Below are 18,474 nucleotides of genomic sequence, written 5' to 3' on the forward strand. Positions count from 1 at the left end.
ACACACCCTCAGCCAGAGCTGGAGCCCAGAGGCCCGAGAGGGGGGCCCTGGCCTTTCAGGGGGAGATGGCCAGCTGTTACTGCTCTCCTCCTTTCCAGGGTCACAATTCCCACAGAAAGGGAAGGCTCTTTTTGCTCAGAGCATGCACACTCGCCACATCCACCATTTAGAGAGGATCTATGAACCCTTGTTTGGTGAAACTTTTAGTGTTATTTGGTTTAAAAGGAAAAGAAACATTTAAAACGTTTCAATGTCTTCTGTCGGTCAGAAGCTATGCTGAACCCATGAAATTTACTATCACTTCTCTCCTACCTTTTAACCAATACTAGAATATAGTGGATGGGTTATGTCATGGATAATCCACAGCAATAGTTAACATTTAGCTCTAGAATGAGTTCGTTGATTTGCTTTTCAATACATAAGCCAGTAGAACCCAGTCATTAGTAGCCTTGCACATTTTGAGTTGGAGGAACTGAGTTCATAGCTCAGCACTACCTCTGACCTGCTATATGACCTACGGCAAATCACTCAACCTCTCTGAGCCTTAATTTTTCTCATCCATTAAATGGGAATGATGGTAACAATCCCATATAACTGTTATTACAATTAAATAAGATTGCCTATTTAAAGCAGTTATTATAGTGCCTGGCATATAGCAAGTACTCAGTAAATGGTGGCTATGAGTGTATCTGAGGCTCAAACATTTATAATTCTCCAAATAATCTGTTAAAAGAATTTTTAAAAGCCCATTTGAGAGATATTGACACAGTGCTCCACATCCCCATTTCAAGTCCCTGCTCAGCTTTCTTCTAATGCTCATGCCCAGCAGGGATCAATAGCATCACTCCTCACACCGATAGTACAAAGCATCACCTTAAAAATTGCAGCTTTCTGCCTGGGCACAATGGCTCACACCTGTAATCCCAGCACTTTGGGAGGCGGAGGCAGGTGGATCACTTGAGCTCAGGAGTTTGAGACCAGCCTGGCCAACATGGTGAAACCCCGTCTCTACTAAAAATACAAAAATTAGCCGGTGTGGTGGCGCATGCCTGTGATCCCAGCTACTTGGGTGATTGAGGCACAAGAATTGCTTGAACCTGGGAGGCAGAGGCTACAATGAGCCAAGATTGCACCACTGCACTCTAGCCTGGGCAACAGAGCTAGACTCCACCTCAACAAAAAAAAAGAAAACAGAGCTGCTTTCTTTTCTGGCTTGTCTCACCAGCTTTCCCACCATGTTAAAAGCTTTTGTGTCTATATGAAGGGACTGTAATAAATTGGAAAGAATGTCCACCTAGCATGTCAAAAACTTGACAAAATTAATAAAGTTGAATTCAAAATGGTTTTTTTAGCAATTAAGTCCAAATTCTAGAATTAAGTCACAATAATGATATCGCTCCATAGCCAAAGCAAGATATTTGGATTTTGACATTTGAATATTTTTCACAGATACATTCAAAATTCTCTGAACAAAAATTTTACATGTGATTGAGTCAAATAAGGTGGTATTAAAATTTGAAAGATAATGTTTATGTGTTTGAAAAATTATGGAACACAAAATCACCAGGAAAAAAAAAAAACTCAAACACAAAGCTAGGCTGCTTTTTTATGAATTGATGAATAATGTTTTGACTGAAAGATATTTCTATCAGTTATTAATAAAAATACTTCTAGATTTTTGACATATCACAGAAATGTAGCTCAACATGCATTCTTTTTTAATATTTATTGAGAAATTTCTAAACATCAGGAACTTTGCTAAGCACTACAAATAAGTAACACAGTTACTTCCCACATGTATCTTAGAGTTTCAGGGGAGGCTTGAAAAAAGAAAACTCAATGACAGAATGATATGACAGGGCAATGATAGGAGAATACAGGGACCTGGCCAAGGTTTAAGGGACAGGAACATCTTCCCAGACTAAACAACATCTAAGCTGAGACCTAAGGGATGTACAAAACATAAAATGAGGAGGTGGGGGAAAGAACTCCACAGGTAGAGGCACCCTCATGAAGAAAAACCCAGAGACTAAAGGGTCTTTCCTCAGAGGGAATGTGGGAAATGTGGAATTGCCTTGGTGTGGCTCAAGCACGGAGTGTGCAGCAAATCAGAAAGATATGAGACCAGTGAGGAAAGCCAAAACCTTGTAGGGCATTTACTCTGAGAGCAAAGCAGAGCCACTGGAGGGCTTTTAGGCAGAGAAGTGGCATATCCAGTGAGTGACTTAAAACCAGAGAGAAAAAAATGGAAACGAGAAGGCAGAGTCAAAAAACTATTGCCCAAATAGGCAACAATGGAGGGGATGGAGACAAACCAGGAGTTCGAGGACATCCTGGCCAACATGGTGAAACTCCATCTCTACTAAAAATACAAAAATTAGCTGGGCGTGGTGGCACGTGCCTGTAATCCCAGCTACTCGGGAGGCTGAGGCAGGAGAAGCGCTTGAGCCTGGGAGGCAGAGGTTGCAAACTATGAGAGATTTAGCTATGAAATCAAATGGATCATGACTTGATTCAAATATGAGGGTGAAGAAGAGAGAGAGAAGCCAAGAATGATGCTGAGTTTCTAGCTTCGGAGGCCAAGGATCCCAATGCAGGGCCTTTGTGCTTACTGCCCTCTCTGCCTGGAATGTTCTTCACATACCTCTCAGGCTCCCTTACTCACTTCATCCAGGCTCTGGCTCCAAGGTTGCCTGGTCAGAGGTCCTCTTCAACCACCCCATATAAAACGATACCTAGTCAGTTCCCAAACCGTCAGCCCAGCTCCATTATTCTTTATCCTCTTATCCCCTAATACCACTTTAGAGTATTTCTTATCCCCTAACTTGTTACATATTTTTCTGTTCAATGACTTTGCTGTCCCCTTGAGAATGTAAGCTCCATGAAAAGGGCAATTGTTTCTATTTTGTTTCACTCTCAGTACCTAAAATAGATCCCAGCACATTGTCATTCTCAATATGTCTTTGTTTGATGAATAAACTCATAAAGATAGAAAACGTCAAAAGAAAAAACACAAAGGCGGTCCAGAAACACTCCCTCATTTTCCAACACTAGTTCTAACACTTTCATTCAGAAGCAGAAAAGTGCACAAATCACACATGTAAAGCTCAATGACAAAGTGAACATACTTGTGTGATCACCACTCAGGGCCAGAAATATAACATCCTCAGCAACTCAGAAGCCTCCAACACAGCCCTCCCAGTCACTAACCTCTTGCTCTTCCCCAAAGGTATCAGGTAAACTGATGTCTAACCTCATAGAGTTTTGTCTGTTTTTGAACTTTATATAAATATAATAACTCCATTTTGTCTTCTTTTGTGTTTGGCCCCTTTCACTCAAAATTAGGTTTATGAGGTTCATCCGTGTAGTTCTATGGAGCAATATGTCATGCTTTTTCATAGTTTAATAAGATTCCACTTTACAAATAGCCTATAATTTATTTTTTACTGTTGATGAACATCTGGGTATTTCCAATTTGGAGCCATAACTAATGATGCTGTATAAACATTCCAGTACATACTTTTAGGTAAACATATAGATATACATTTTCATTGGATTATAGCTAGGATATTAATTCTGGGTTATCGAGTATGCAAATGTTCCATTTTAATAAAAATTGCCAAAATGTTTTTCAAATAGGTTATACCACATTTGATTCTTACCAGCAGTATATGTTATTTCCCACTGTTTCAAAACTTCGACAATGCTTGGTAATACAAGTCTATTTGGTTTCAGCCACTTTGGTGGGTATGTAGTGGCATCACATTTCCCTAGTGACTGAGGTAAAGGTGGAGTGAAGGCAAACTTCTTTTCATGTCATTTGGATATCCATTCTTGTGAAGTTCCTGTTTTGGTCTCCTGCCCCTTCTCCTGTCTTTTTCTTATTGATTTGTGAGAGGTCCTTACATGTCTTGAATGCAAATCCTCGATTGGTCATAAGTGCTCCAAATAGTTCCTCTGACTCCATTGTTTGCCTTTTCCTTTCTTAACAGTGACTGTTGATAAACATAAATTCTTCACTTTAATGGAATCCATGTGATCAATCTTTCCCTTTCTGTTAGTGTTTTCTGTGGCTTGGAGCTGTTGTAGGAAGCATTCATAAAGAAGGATGAGTACAGCAGGGAAACGGAGGTGGAGGGAAGGCACTTTCCAAAGAGGGGTGTGGTGGGATGGTGTCACCCAAGGCAGGGACATGCTCTCAAGATTGAAAACACTGGACTGCACTCACTAGAGCAGAAGGTTTGTGTTAGTAAATGTGGGAGAAAGCTTAGCCAGGTAAGGTGAGGCTAGACTGCACGGGACCTTAAGGCAGGCCAAGGCATTTCCCCATGACCTGAAGGCACAGAAGATGCTCTGAAGGTCCCTGTCTCCACCTACCTATAGGCCTTGTCTGTCTTTTTTGCAGGCTACCATGTGGATATGCCCATCATGGAATTGAACCAGTGTCCCTTGTGATATCTTTCTACCTTCTACATACTTCTATTTCTGTCTTTATCAGACTGTATGGCAATTTATGTATGTTCCAATCTAAACTGACAACTTCAAAAGTAGATATTAGCAGCAGAATGTAAGATCAATTTGTACAGGCTCATAAGAGCTGATTATTAAATTTTCAGGGCTTCTGTAAGCCAATTGACATGATGTTGGTAGCTCGAAATCAAACATGGCAAGAGTATTTACTCGATGGAAATCAGCAAAAGCTACAAATCAGGGCATCGCCTCCCACAGAGCCAGTTGTACTTGCCAGGACATCACTAGACACTGGTCTTATTCAACTCTATATTCCTGTCACCAAGCACAGCGTTTGCCTCACTGTTTGTTGAATTAAATTTCATTTTTTTCACAATACTTATCACTCCTTTTAGGACTCCACATAAATAAATTCTTTGAACAATCATTATGAGAATCCTGCTCTCTGCTCCTTCAGTACACCCAGCCAGTAGGTCGCATTCCTTCGTTATGCACAGCGAGGCCATCCTTGAGAGTTTTCAAGGGCATTTGTGAGGCAATTAGAGAACACTAGGCAATGCACAATTAAGGGCAAGGTAGGGTGTTGGAGTGCCCAATCCTTCCAGAGCCCAGTCTTAAAGAGATCTTTACAACCTGGCTGGTGCTCCTAAGAGGTCTGTGAAGCATCCTTTCTCATGAGAATCTCAGAGTAATAGCAGCCCAGGCACTTCCTAGAGCCAAAAGCTCATCGAACTCACGAGGCCACTAAAGGAGCAGCCTGTGGGCCCGCTGGGTTAGGCACAAGGCATGTCCCTTGTTGTTCCCTCCGAAAACAGGATGGGGAAATGTCAGTTGGTGAGAGAGCTCATGACTCACGACCATACCCTTGGGGGGAAAGAGGTTTTCAGTAAAAGGAATGAGTAAAGTTTTATCTGCCACACAAACCCAAGAGTCAAAACTTGGTGAAAGAATGAATATAAATTAAATAGACACAACTCTGGCATTTCAAAGCAATTAAAAAACATAACTGTAGATCTGTTTTTAGAGCAAGAATACTGTTCCACTGAATCTTAACCAAAAGAATGCCCAGGGTTCAGGGGGCCAGCGCAGGAGAATCTCCTCAGGAACAGGCATGAGGGTTTGTGTGATTCAAACAAAAATTACTCACTATTATAATTGCTTTAATTTATTTTTAGTCATGGTTATTTACTCACTTAGAAATTTCAAATAACTTTAGGGAAGGCAAAACTTTTTATGTTTATAAAAATATGTGTGGGTTTTCTAAAGGATGAGAAACATTCATGTATTTTAATTCTCATCTTTTACACATAAGGAAACTGAAAATCCATCTGTAAACTCTACAAAGGCATTGAGGAAATCTGTCTTATCACCCGTTATGTGTCTAGTACTAACAATGTCTAGCACACAGTAGGTATGCTGGAAAGAGCTGCTGAATGAATCAGTAAATAAACAAACGAGAACCCGAGAGGAGATATGACTTGGCCAGTGTCACACATGTTGACATTTTGGCAGAGCTGGCATGAGTATCCTGTAACCCCCAAACCAGTGAGCTTTCCACCCTAGAGGAGTAGTTAATTAAGAACATGCACTCTGGAGCCAGACTGCCTGGGTTTCTATGCCAGCCCCACCACCTGCTAGCTTTGTGACTATGAGTAGATTATGTAACATTCATGAACCTCATTTCCTTCTTCCATAAAATGGGAACAATCACAGTCCTGCTTCCAGAAAGCAATTACAAGCATAAAGTGAGGAAACACATGTAAAGTATTTAGAAAGTGCCCAGCTGTCAGGATGTGCTCAATACACAAAGGTCACAAATGATAGGACAAGACTAAATGAAGTAGTTCCTAATGGCTCAGCATTCTGCTTTTTTTTTTTTTTCTTATTTTTTTTTGACAGAGTCTTGTTCTGTCACCCAGGCTATAATGCAGTGTCATGATCTCAGCTTACTGCAATCTCTGCCTCCTGGGTTCAAGAGATCCTCCCAACTCAGCCTCCCAAGTAGCTAGGATTACAGGCATGCGCCACCATGCCAGGCTAATTTGTTTTTGTTTTTGTTTTTGTTTGTATTTTTAGTAGAGATGGGGTTTCACTATGTTGGCCAGGCTGGTCTCAAACTCCTGGCCTCAAGTGATCTGCCTGCCTCGGCCTCCCAAAGTGCTGGGATTACAGACGTGAGCCACGGCACCCAACCAGCATTCTGTCTTCCATGTTCTTGGTAAGCCCTTTGAAAAATTAACCTAAGACAAAACCTTGATGCCTTCTTTTTAAATGACAATTTACATTTTTTCCAGCAGCCCATCAATTTAAAGTAAACCCAAAGACTAACAAAAAAAATAAGTGAGACCAACAAGACAGTCTTTGAGGAAAGTTCTACTTTAGTCTCCACTTTATCCCCTAAAAAGCCTGGCAGGGGACAGGTAAGGTAGCTTGGTGGTCATGAGCACGGACTTTAGGCCTTAACTGCCGAGGTTTAAATCTTAATTTCTCTACTGGTTTTCATGTATGACCTTGGGCAAATTATCTTCTCTGTTGGTGTTAATGCTTCTTCAGTTACAAAATGAGCTTAATAACTGCCCTTACCATGTGTAGGGGTGTGGTGAGGACTAGCCAATGCCTGGCACTTTCTTGGAGACACAGGTATTAACCATCACCTCACACAATAGACATTCATGTGACATCACGTGTTTCCAAAATTTCAGCTGCATGACAGAGTGCTGTTGTCTCACCATTGGCTATCCTTGAAGACTATGTTGCACCTGGCACCTGAACCACAGTCCAGATCCACAGTGCAGCATGACACTAGCCTGCAGAGATGCGCAAATCAGATCAAAGCCAGCAATTATCACTGGAACCAAGCTCCATGTCAACCAGCCTGAGCTAAAGAACCTAAGTCACACAACAAAAGTGTGCACAATTTTCCCGCAGAACATCATGAGGGGACCAAGGGCCCTGAGGCTTCATCATCAGTGAAAACAGAGCACCAGGGTACGAGCTCCCTGACAAGGGTCTCAGGAAGGCCGGCCCCACAGCCAGAACCGACCAAGCTGTGACTGGCAGGTGCCAAGGGGCACACTGGGAGCTGAGCACTCTCAGGTACTTCTCTACTTCTTGGTACTTTCCTGGACCTTCTCCAGCCTGTTTCCTGGCAGAAGCATAGCTAAGTTCAACCCAGGCCAGCTTGTGGATTATCACGTCTCCTGAAGTGCATTATGGCAGTCTTCTTTATGGGTGAATTCATAACCCACACACAGTTGAATTTTTTAATAGAGACATGTATAAATGTTCTTCAATTAGTAGAGCTTAAAACCAATGAACGTGTAGATTTTATAGAGTCAGTGTAGTGCTATGGTTAAGAGCTTAGCCTTGAGTGAGGTGCTGCTCGAGTTCAAATCCTGACTGAACCACTTATTTACTTGGGGTGAAACACTTAACATCTCTGTGCCTCAGTTGTCATATTGGTAAAATATAACCATTATATCGACCACATAGTTTCCATGACAGGAAGTAGAGTTAACCTGTGTAAAACATGTGGGAATTACCCAGAAAATAGCAGGCACGCAGCACAGGCTAGCTACGATTAGTATACCACTTATACTGGGTGGTACAGATATCGGTGCAAATGAAGAGAAAGGAGCCATAGAGAAGTCTCACATTGAACCAAATACGAGGTTGTGTCCTTGTATGTGCTGTGCTTGTACTGGAGACATGTCAGTCTCATTTGATTCATTCTTAATGCATGCTCACATATTCCCATTGGTAGAAGTCACTTAGAACATGTCCAGAGCAGTGGCCCTTTCAACTGCCCTCATCCTTTTACTTGCATAACACTGAAGTTGCCGAACCAATCTCATCCAAAGTTTCCAAAACAGTCACCTTTGGACTGAGTCAGCCTGGAAACTTTTACTACACTGGGTTGCAGCTTCAAAAAGCTGTGAAAACACCAGATGCTCACCTACATGGTGTCCTGCTTCTGTGACTGCAGAGGCATTTAAAAGGACACTCAAAAGAATGATCCACCTCGTAACCCCATTAATGCTTGGTGTACGTGCCCTAAATACTCATAATTCATTGCAGGACCAGGTATGCAACTGCACTAGGGCCAGTATTGATGATGTCAGCGTCTTGGAATTCAGCCTCTTCTCTCCATCCCCAACCTGGCTCAGGCAGCATCCCCCTGGTTCTGTGCATCAGACACCTGCTCCATCCCCACTGGAAAGAACACAGGTCAGACTGTCATTACAGTATTACAGTCAGTTATAATTGAAACTGGGATGAGAACACTCAGGGGTACTGGCTTCAACATTAGAGCTCTTTTCCTAAGACAGCTGGGAAAGCAGCCCTTGATGTTATGTTCATCCAACAATGTGTAAAATTAAAAAAGAAAAAAACCCACCTCAAAATAAACGTTTGTTCCTAATCTGCCATGATCACTTCTGGAAATAATAAGCCATCTAGCAACATTGTTATGGGGAGTCCATATAATGAGCATGGAACTCACAGAGGCCAGGGAAAGCAAGCCCAGCAGTGGGGCCATTTTATGGCCATGGTGACCACATTTATTCCTAGGCTTAAGACCAGGCCACTGGGCATACAAGAAAGAGCAAACCACTCATCAGTATTCCAGGAGCAGGTAATGTCTTGCCTCCTCTTCCTTCTACCACATCCAGGCCACCTTTAGGGGAAATCAGAGAGCTACAACTCCACCTTTATAGAAACACAGTGAGGCTGGACATGAAGACAGTGGCAGGCAGCCGAGAGGCCAGAGCAGCCCAAAGCCTGGCAGCATCATTGTCTTCTCCTTGCTCTGGATCTTCCCACTTTCTCCCCAGTCAGGAGCCCTCCTGAGCCCCAACCAAAACCTTCACCTTGTGTGAGTAACATCAACAAAAGAAAATGAAACTTAACGCAGCCAACTCTGCAACACTGAGCAACCCAGAAGACTGAAAGCAATTTAATCCAATAACTTTTTGTCATAAACAAAAATGAGAATGATAGGCCAGGCATGGTGGCTCACACGTGTAATCCCAGTACTTTGGGAGGCTGAGGCAGGCAGATAACCTGAGGTTAGGAGTTCAAGACCAGCCTGGTCAACATGGCAAAACCCCATTTCTACTAAAAATACAAAAAATTCCTGGTAACAAACCTGCACGTTATCCACATGTACCCTAGAATTTAAAGTATAATAAAAAAAAAAATTCCCATTACTGGGTATATACTGAAAGGATTATAAATCATTCTACTATAAAGACACATGCACATGTGTGTTTATTGCAGCACTATTTACAATAGCAAAGATTTGGAACCAACCCAAATGCCCATCAATGAAGGAATCAATAAAGAAAATGTGGCACATATACGCCATGGAATACTATGCAGCCATAAAAAACAGTGAGTTCATATCCTTTGCAGGGACATGGATGAAGCTAGAAGGCATCATTCTCAGCAAACTAACGCAGGAACAGAAAACCAAACACCGCATGTTCTCACTCATAAGTGGGAGTTGAACAATGAGAACACATGGACACGGCGAGGGGGATATCACACACCGGGGCCTGTCAGGGGGTGGGGGGCGAGGGAAGGGAGAACATTAGGACAAATACCTAATGCATGCGGGGCTTAAAACCTAGATGGCGGGTTGGTAGGTGCAGCAAACCACTATGGCACATGTATGCCTATGCAACAAACTGTATCTGCACATGTATCCCAGAACTTTAAGTAAAATTAAAAAAAAAAAATTAGCTGGGCATGGTGCTGAGCACCTGTAATCCCAGCTCCTCCGGAGGATGAAGTAGGAGAATTGCTTGGACTCAAGAGGTGGAGCTTGCAGTGAGTCGAGAATGAGCCACTGCACTCCAGCCTGGGTGACACAGTGAGACTCCATCTCAAACAAACAAACAAAAACAAGAATAATAAATACCTATTCAGAACCTACATAAAGCTCCAGGCACTCTTACAGATCTGTAGGGAAAACAAAGTGAATAGGACACAGTCCCTCTTCTTCTGTTATTCTTTGCCTAGCACTGTCTGGTGCTGAATAGAATGCCTGGTGTGCGTACCTCACCTTACTGGATTATGAATCTCAGCTCTGCCACTTAATAGCCATATGGCCTTTGGGCAAATCACTTAGCTTCTGACTGCTTCAGTTTCTTTATCTGTAAAATGGGGATAACGATAAATCCTTCTTCATAGGATTGCTGCAAAAGTTAAATAGGTCAAAGGGCTTAGAAAAGTGGCTGCTACAGAAAAACTACTTAATAAAGATTTGCATTAGTAAGCTTCCACAGTATGTACGTCAATAAACCAGTTTCCTCCCCTAGGGAGCATCCAGTCTCTTAGGATATTACAGCCAGAAAGGACCTCCGAGATCACCCAGTTTAGCCTCCTCAGTGTACAGATAAGAATGAGGTTCAGGGACACCAGTTGACTTGTCCACAATTATATACCTTGTTAAAAAAGTAGAGCCCTGAGATTAGACCCAGGCCCCCAACCTAGAGCTCCTGTGTGCCTCCCAATCTAAAAAGCTAGTTTGTAAATCACTCTGCTGACTCTGCTCAGAACATGTTTGTATTTAAGTGACTCAAATAAAGAAAGAAATAATGTTAGGAGTATTGTTGCAATAGCACAATGACAAGATATATGGGGATAGTATTTTAAGGCAGTGACCACCCACTGTCCCATTTCATTCATACATTCTATGAAAGAACACAGATACTTCTGCTTCACTCTGTTCTAAATATATTTCATGCATAAAAGCTTAGTGTAAATGATTTCTTCAAATCCTCACAGCAATACTGTGAGATAGATACTGTATATTTTATATATAATTATTCCAATGGTACTGAAGAGCAAACCAAGGCAGCCAATAGTTAAAAAACATGCCCAAAATCACAGTTAATGAAAGGTAAAATTGTGATTTAAACCCACAAAATTTATCTCCAGAATTCACCCTTCTAGCCACTATGCCATACTATCTCACTAGCCTGAGAAGGAAAAGTTCTTGTGTCCCAATTCAAGTTTGAGTGTTATCCACATCTGTAGATTTCAAATTTGCTTGCTTTTTTAAGTGTGGGTTTTTATGGTAGGAATCACATAAGGTAGCAATGGTGCTAAGGGTGCTGCTATTCATGTGTGTGTGTGTGTGTGTGTGTGTGCGCGCGCGCACGCACGTGTGTGTGTATGTGCATGTGTGTGTGTTGGTGTATGTGTATATGTGTCTGTGTTCCGGGTATGTGGTTTTCAAAGCTCCCAGGACCTATACAATATGAATTTACATATAATCCTTTTTGGGTGGTTGGCTGTTGATTGGTTTGAATCATTTTAAGAATTTTCTGCCCATACAAGCAGAAGTATTCTACTGGGAAACAGAGAATCTACCTTTAAACCACTGTTTAATTGCCACAAAATCTCTTGTTCACAGACTTCTCAGAAGTTCACATGGCTAAACTCTGAGCTTTGAGCAGTAGCAAACTCTAAGAACAGTTCTGCAAGAATGAGTTCCATTCTTCGTGTTCCTTAAGAAGTCCAAATAAAGAATTAGTGGTGTTAGTTGGGAAGAAAAAACCAAATTCATAAATTTCATGAAAGTTCTTGGCATTTGACTTCAGGTTTGTGGAGCCAGGGCCTCCTGGTGTTGAGATGTGTTATTCACATCAATCAATGTAATAATTCTTTTGGTCTGTAGAATTCCTTGTGTTTAAAAAAGAAACATATTTTGTCATCCTTGTCAAATAGAGGCTTGGAAGGAAGAAGGAAGGATGTTCCCTTAAACAGAAAAGAAAACTGAGACAGAAAAGTTTAAGTGCTTTAGACCCAGAAAATCAAAGTTTTATAACTAGAAGAACTCACTTGTGCAAGGCCAAGGACCTAAACCTGGGCTTCCTGACCCTGAGTCTACAGTTTTTCTGAAACATAAGGCAACACAGAGGTGTATTTGCCTGGGTCTATTTCTGGATTCTTTATTGCATTCCTTTGATCTATGTCTGTACTTCTGTCAATACCACACAGTCTTGATTACTACAGCTATATAATAAGTCTTCAAATAGGGTAGACTGATTCCTCCCACTTAGTTTGCTTTAAAATTGTTCTAGCTTTTATGGTTCCTCAGTCTTTCATCAAAATTTTAGAATAATCCTCTTTATATCTATTTAAAAAAAAACAACATTGCTAAGATTTGGGTAGGTATTATATTAAATGTATATATTGATTTGGAGAGAATTGGCATCTTTACTATATTGTGTCTTTACTATGTCAAGTACTTCCATGAATATAGTATATTTCTCCATTTATTTAGTTCTTTCTATTTCTTTCATCAGGCTTCGCAGCCTTCAACATACAAGTCCTATGCATGTTTTATTATATTTACACTTACATGATATATATTACAAATATAATATATTTAAATGTACTTACACTTATTATTTTTGAGTGATTAAAATTAGCATTGTATTTCTTATTCTGGTGTCAGCATGTTCATTAGAAATATATAGACGTACAATTGATTTTTGTATCCTGTGAGCTTGTTGAGCCTGTATCCTGTGGTCTCACTGAACCCACTTATTAGTTCTAGGAGAGTTTTTTGTAAATGTGTTGGTATTTTTTTATGTAGGCAATCATGTCATCTTCAAATATAGCTTTATTTCCTCCTTTCCAATCTTTATGCCTTTAATTTCTTTTCTGTAATGGCTAGAATTTCCAGTGCTGTGCTGAATAAGAGTGGCAGGAGCAGATATTCTTGCCTGGATCCCTGTCTTAGGGAGAAAACATTAAGTCTTTCTTCACAAAGTATGATGTTAGTTGTAAACTTCTTGATTGAGGTAATTCTTCTATTCCTAACTTGCTGAGAGGTTTTTTTAAGTCATGAATGAGTTGAATTTTATCAAATAATTTTCTTCATCAATTAATATAATCACATGATTTAAAAATATTGAACCAGTCTTGCATACTTAGAATAAATCTAATTTGATACGATGTGTAATTCTTTTTGTACATGGTTGTATTCAATTTGCTAATATTTTGTAGAGGATTTTCACATGTATTAATATGGCTACTCCTGCTTTCATTCGATTAATGTTTACATAATATAGCTTTTTTCATCCTTTTTCTTTCAACACAGCTATATCATTACATTAGAAGGGGCTTCTTATAGACAGCATATAGTTGGGTCATGTTTTTAAAGCACTCTGCTAAACTTTGTCATTTAATTACATGTGTTAAACATAAGTAGTTACATTGTTTTAATCCTCAAAATGATATCCTCAAAATCCTTAAAATATGAAAATTCCACAAGTGAAGAAACTGAGACATAGAGAAATAAAAGTACTTGCCTAAGTTAGTATATCTAGGAAGCAACAGAATTGGAATTTGAACCCAGTCTGACTCTGGTATTTCTGCTTGCACCCATTATTCTTTGCCAGCCTGGGCTAGCCAGCAAGCAGAGTTGCCTCATCCTCACCCCTAGAGTTACCTTTAGCACAGGCTATACATATTTTAACAGGGCCACCTACTCAGTGAACTCTAAGTCCACTTGGGAGAGAAGTAAAGTTCCAGTTCACTGGTCAGGCCCTTGGCCTGACAGTACTTGCAGCCATGAATGCTGGTCATGACTAGCTGCTGTTGCTACTAGGTTTGGGCAGGCAGTGGGTAATAGTGCTCTCCTTATCATCCTAGAAGGTTTAGGCAGAAGAGGCCAAAATCAATGGCAGGCCAAGTAACTGGGGGAAAGTCCCTGGCCAGTTAAAAAAGGAGATGCATACTTAAGCCTGGGCAAACAGAGCAGCAGTGTCCAGCTCTAGTGAGGCACACCGAGATAAACATGGACCCCCACCCTCAACCCTCACTGTGGGTTTCTCCAGGAAAGAGGTGGGAGGAGCCCAGGACACAGGACAGGCCCTTGGGTCTGGTCCAAAGAAAACACACAGACATGACCAGGGACTTCATGAGGTTATAGCTCAAAGCTATCCTATATTTGGTAGGAGTCACCTAAATGTTCCAAGACAGACCCAAAATTTACCTTCTTCCTTTGAATGAAGCAGATTATACAATGAATCAGAGCAGAAGCATGAAAGTCTCTACACAATTAATGGGTCCCTTCTGCTGTGAACCTTCCTGTGCTGTGAACATACACTCTCTGCTATAAACTGAATGTTTGTGTCCCCTTAAAATTCCTATGCTTAAATCTGACCCCCAAAGTCATGGAATTTGGAGTTGAGGCCTTTGTGGGACGATTAGATCATGAGGACAGAGCCCTTGTGGATGAGACTAGTACCCTTATACAAAGGACCCCAGAGAGTTCTCTTCCCCCTTCTACCATGTGACAACACAGCAAGAAGACAGTTATCTGTGAACCAGCAATCGGGCCTAACCAGACACCAAATCTGCTGGCACTTTGATTTAGGACTTCCCAGTCTCCAGAATTGTGAAAAATAAATTTCTCTTATTTATAAGTCACCCCGCATATGGTAGTTTGTGACAGCAGGTCCAACATACTACAACCCTATCTTACCACCTTCATCATCAGTGAATGGTCTCTTGGGATTCAGGTAGGCTTCAGTGGCCTAATTAATGAAAAGAGAAGGACACAATGCCCTGGTAAATTACCACTGTCACCAGAGAGGAGAGGACCTGTGTAACTACCATAAAGAAAAACATATTGCAAAAGACTCTCAATCAATCTACAATTTTAGATTGTGTAACCCAACCAACCAAACTGCAGTCAAAGGTCATATAGATGAAATCTTCATCCTGCCCCTGAAAACCTTTCTCCCGTGTGTCAAGGCTGAGCACAGTGCATGTTAACAAGCTGATATGCCAGTGATCTATTTTATAAATGCTAGAAAACAGATCCAGGAAGGTTAAGACACTTCCTTAAGGTCATTCAGCAAAAGGGGAAGCAGAGTCCAGGCTTAAAGTCTGGTTTCAATCTGGATCTTTTGACTTCAGACAGCATTCTCTTCATTCTACCATGCTTCCTCACAAAAACAAGCAGACGTCGATGTTCACATCTCTAAAGACACAACACTCCTCCCAGAAAAGAAGCCAGATTGACTTACCCAAAGATAATCAACAAGTCCCTAACTGAAATTAAGTTTTCTTAGAAATAGCTCCATAATTTCAACTTTATAAAAAATTGTGTTTCTATAGAAGAAGACTGGAATGTGTTCAGCTGATAGGATTATGAGTAAAGTCCTTTCCCTCTCCCCCCAAAAAAATAATCTTTAAGGTTGGGTGATATTATTTTCTTTTTCACCTTTTTTGTAAAGGAGTCCATTTTCCTAAATGCCATTCTAAAGACGTCTAAGGTCATTGAACTTAAGTCTTCAACAAGAAAGAAATGAGCTGAACAAAGCAGGAGGTATCATGTTACTCGACTTAACTTCAAAGTATTCTACAGGGCTGCAGTAACCAAAACAGCATGGTACTGGTACAAAAACAGACACATAGACCAATGTAACAGAATAGAGAGCCCAGAAATAATGTTGCATATTTACAACCATCTGATCTTCAACAGAATCAACAAAAACAAGCACTAAGAAAAGGACTCCCCATTCAATAAATGATGTTGAGATAGCTGGCTAGCCATAGGCAGAAGATTGAAACTGGACCCCTATCTTATATACCACATACAAAAATAAACTCAAGATGGATTAAAGACTTAAACGTAAAACGTAAAACCACAGAAACTTTGGAAGATAACCTAGAAAATACCATTCTGGACATAGGACTTGGCAAAGATTTCATGATGAAGACACCAAAAGCAATTGCAACAAAAACAGAAATTTACCAATGAGAACTAATTAAAAACCTTCTGCACGGCAAAAGATACTACTCACAGAGTAAATAAACAACCTACAGAATGGCAGAAAATATTTACAAACTAGGAGGGGAACAACAGACAAAGGCTTAATGTCCAGAATCTATAAGGAACTTGAACAAATTTACAAGCAAAAACCAAACCACCCCATTAAAAAGTGGGCAAAGAACATGAATAGACACTTATCAAAAAAAGACATACATGCGGCCAACAGGCATACAAAAAAAAATACTTGACATCACTAATCATTAGAGAAATGCAAATCAAAACCATAATAAGATACCATCTCATACTCATCAGAATAGCTATTATTAAAAAGTAAAAAAAAAAAACAGATGTTGGCGAGGTTAAAAAAAACACACACATACTCTGCTGGTGGGAGTGCAAATTAGTTCAGCCATTCTGGAAGGCAGTGTGGTGATTCCTCAAAGAGCTAAAAGGAGAATTACCATTTGACCCAGCAATCTTATTATTGGTTGTATACCCAAAGGGCCATAAATTGTTCTACCATAAAGACACATGTTCATTGCAGCACTATCCACAATAGCAAAGACATGGAATCAAACTAAATGGCCATCAATGGTAGACTGAATAAAGAAAACATAGTACATACGTAGAGAAAAGAAAGAAAGATCAGACTGTTACTGTGTCTATGTAGAAAGGCAAGACATAAGAAATTCCATTTTGACCTGTACCTTGAAAAATTGCTTTGCTGAGATGCTGTTAATTTGTAACTTTGCCCCAGCCACTTTGCCCCAACCTTGTGCTCACAGATGTGTTGTATGGAATCAAGGTTTAAGGGATCTAGGGCTCTGCAGGATGTGCCTTGTTAACAACATGTTTACAAGCAGTATGCTTGGTAAAAGTCATCGCCATTCTCTAGTCTCAATAAACCAGGGGCATAATGCACTGTGAAAAGCTGCAGGGACCTCTGCCTTGGAAAGCCAGGTATTGTCCAAGGTTTCTCCCCATGTGATAGTCTGAAATATGGCCTTGTGGGTTGAGAAAGACCTGACAGTCCCCCAACCCGACACCAGTAAAGAGTCTGTGCTGAGGTGGATTAGTAAAAGAGGAAGGCCTCTTGCAGTTGAGATAGAGGAAAGCCACTGTCTCCTGCCTACCCCTGGGAACTGAATGTCTCGGTATAAAACCCGATTGTACATTTGTTCAATTCTGAGATAGGAGAAAAACTGCCCTATGAGGGGAGGCGAGACATGTTGGCAGCAATGCTGCTTTGTTATTCTTTACTCCACTGACATATTTAGGCGGAGAGAAACATAAATCTGGCCTATGTGCACATTCAGGCATAGTACCTCCCCTTGAACTTAATTATGACATAGATGCTTTTGCTCACATGTTTTCTTGCTGACCTTCTCCCTGTTATCACCCTGCTCTCCTACTGCATTCCTCTTGCTGAGATAGTGAAAATAATAATCAATAAAAAACTGAGAGAACTCAGAGACCAGTGCTGGTGCAGGTCCTTGGTATGCTGAGTGCTGGTCTCCTGGACCCACTGTTGTTTCTCTATATTTTTGTCTCTGTGTCTTATTTCTTTTTTCAGTCTCTTGTCCCACCTGACGAGATATACCCGCAGGTGCGGAGGGGCTGGCCACCCTTCATACATACACACCATGGAATACTATGCAGTCATAAAAAAGAATGAGATCACGTCCTTTGCAGCAACATGGATGGAGCTGGAGGCTCCATTCACGCCTTAGTATTGTAGGCACCCTACTGTCAAAAATATAACTGAGTTCTTGACTTAAAAATATAATATTCATCTGTGACTCTGAAAATTTTTAAGTTTCTCTTTCCACATCAAAGGACATGATCTCATTATCCTAAGCAAATTAACACAGGAACAGAAAACCAAATATTGAATGTTCTCACTTCAAGTAGGAGCTAAACAAGGAAAACACACAGATACTAGGAGGGGAACAACAGACTCTAGGGCCTACTTGAGGATGGTGGGTGGGAGGAGGGAGAGAATCAGAAAAAATAACTATTAGATACTATGTTTATTACCAGGTGACAAAATTACCTGTACACCAAATCCCCATTACCTATATGACAAACCTGCACAGATACCACTGAAACTAAAATGAAAGTTGAAAGAAAGAAAGAAAGAAAGAAAGAAAGAAAGAAAGAAAGAAAGAAAGAAAGAAAGAAAGAAAGAAAGAAAGAAAGGAAGG

The 18,474-nt window shown here is 40.7% G+C and overlaps 1 protein-coding gene and 1 pseudogene across 6 annotated transcripts in view; one reads left to right on the forward strand and one right to left on the reverse strand.

Annotated features, from left to right (window-relative positions):
- LOC105498234 (discoidin domain receptor tyrosine kinase 2) overlaps positions 1 to 18,474 on the reverse strand; it is a 164,197-nt gene that overhangs the window by 89,155 nt on the left and 56,568 nt on the right. The window lies entirely within an intron of this gene.
- Positions 17,120 to 17,775, forward strand: LOC139355940 (uncharacterized; annotated as a pseudogene).

This window comes from Macaca nemestrina, chromosome 1 (assembly GCF_043159975.1).
Source record: "Macaca nemestrina isolate mMacNem1 chromosome 1, mMacNem.hap1, whole genome shotgun sequence".
NCBI lineage: Eukaryota > Metazoa > Chordata > Mammalia > Primates > Cercopithecidae > Macaca > Macaca nemestrina.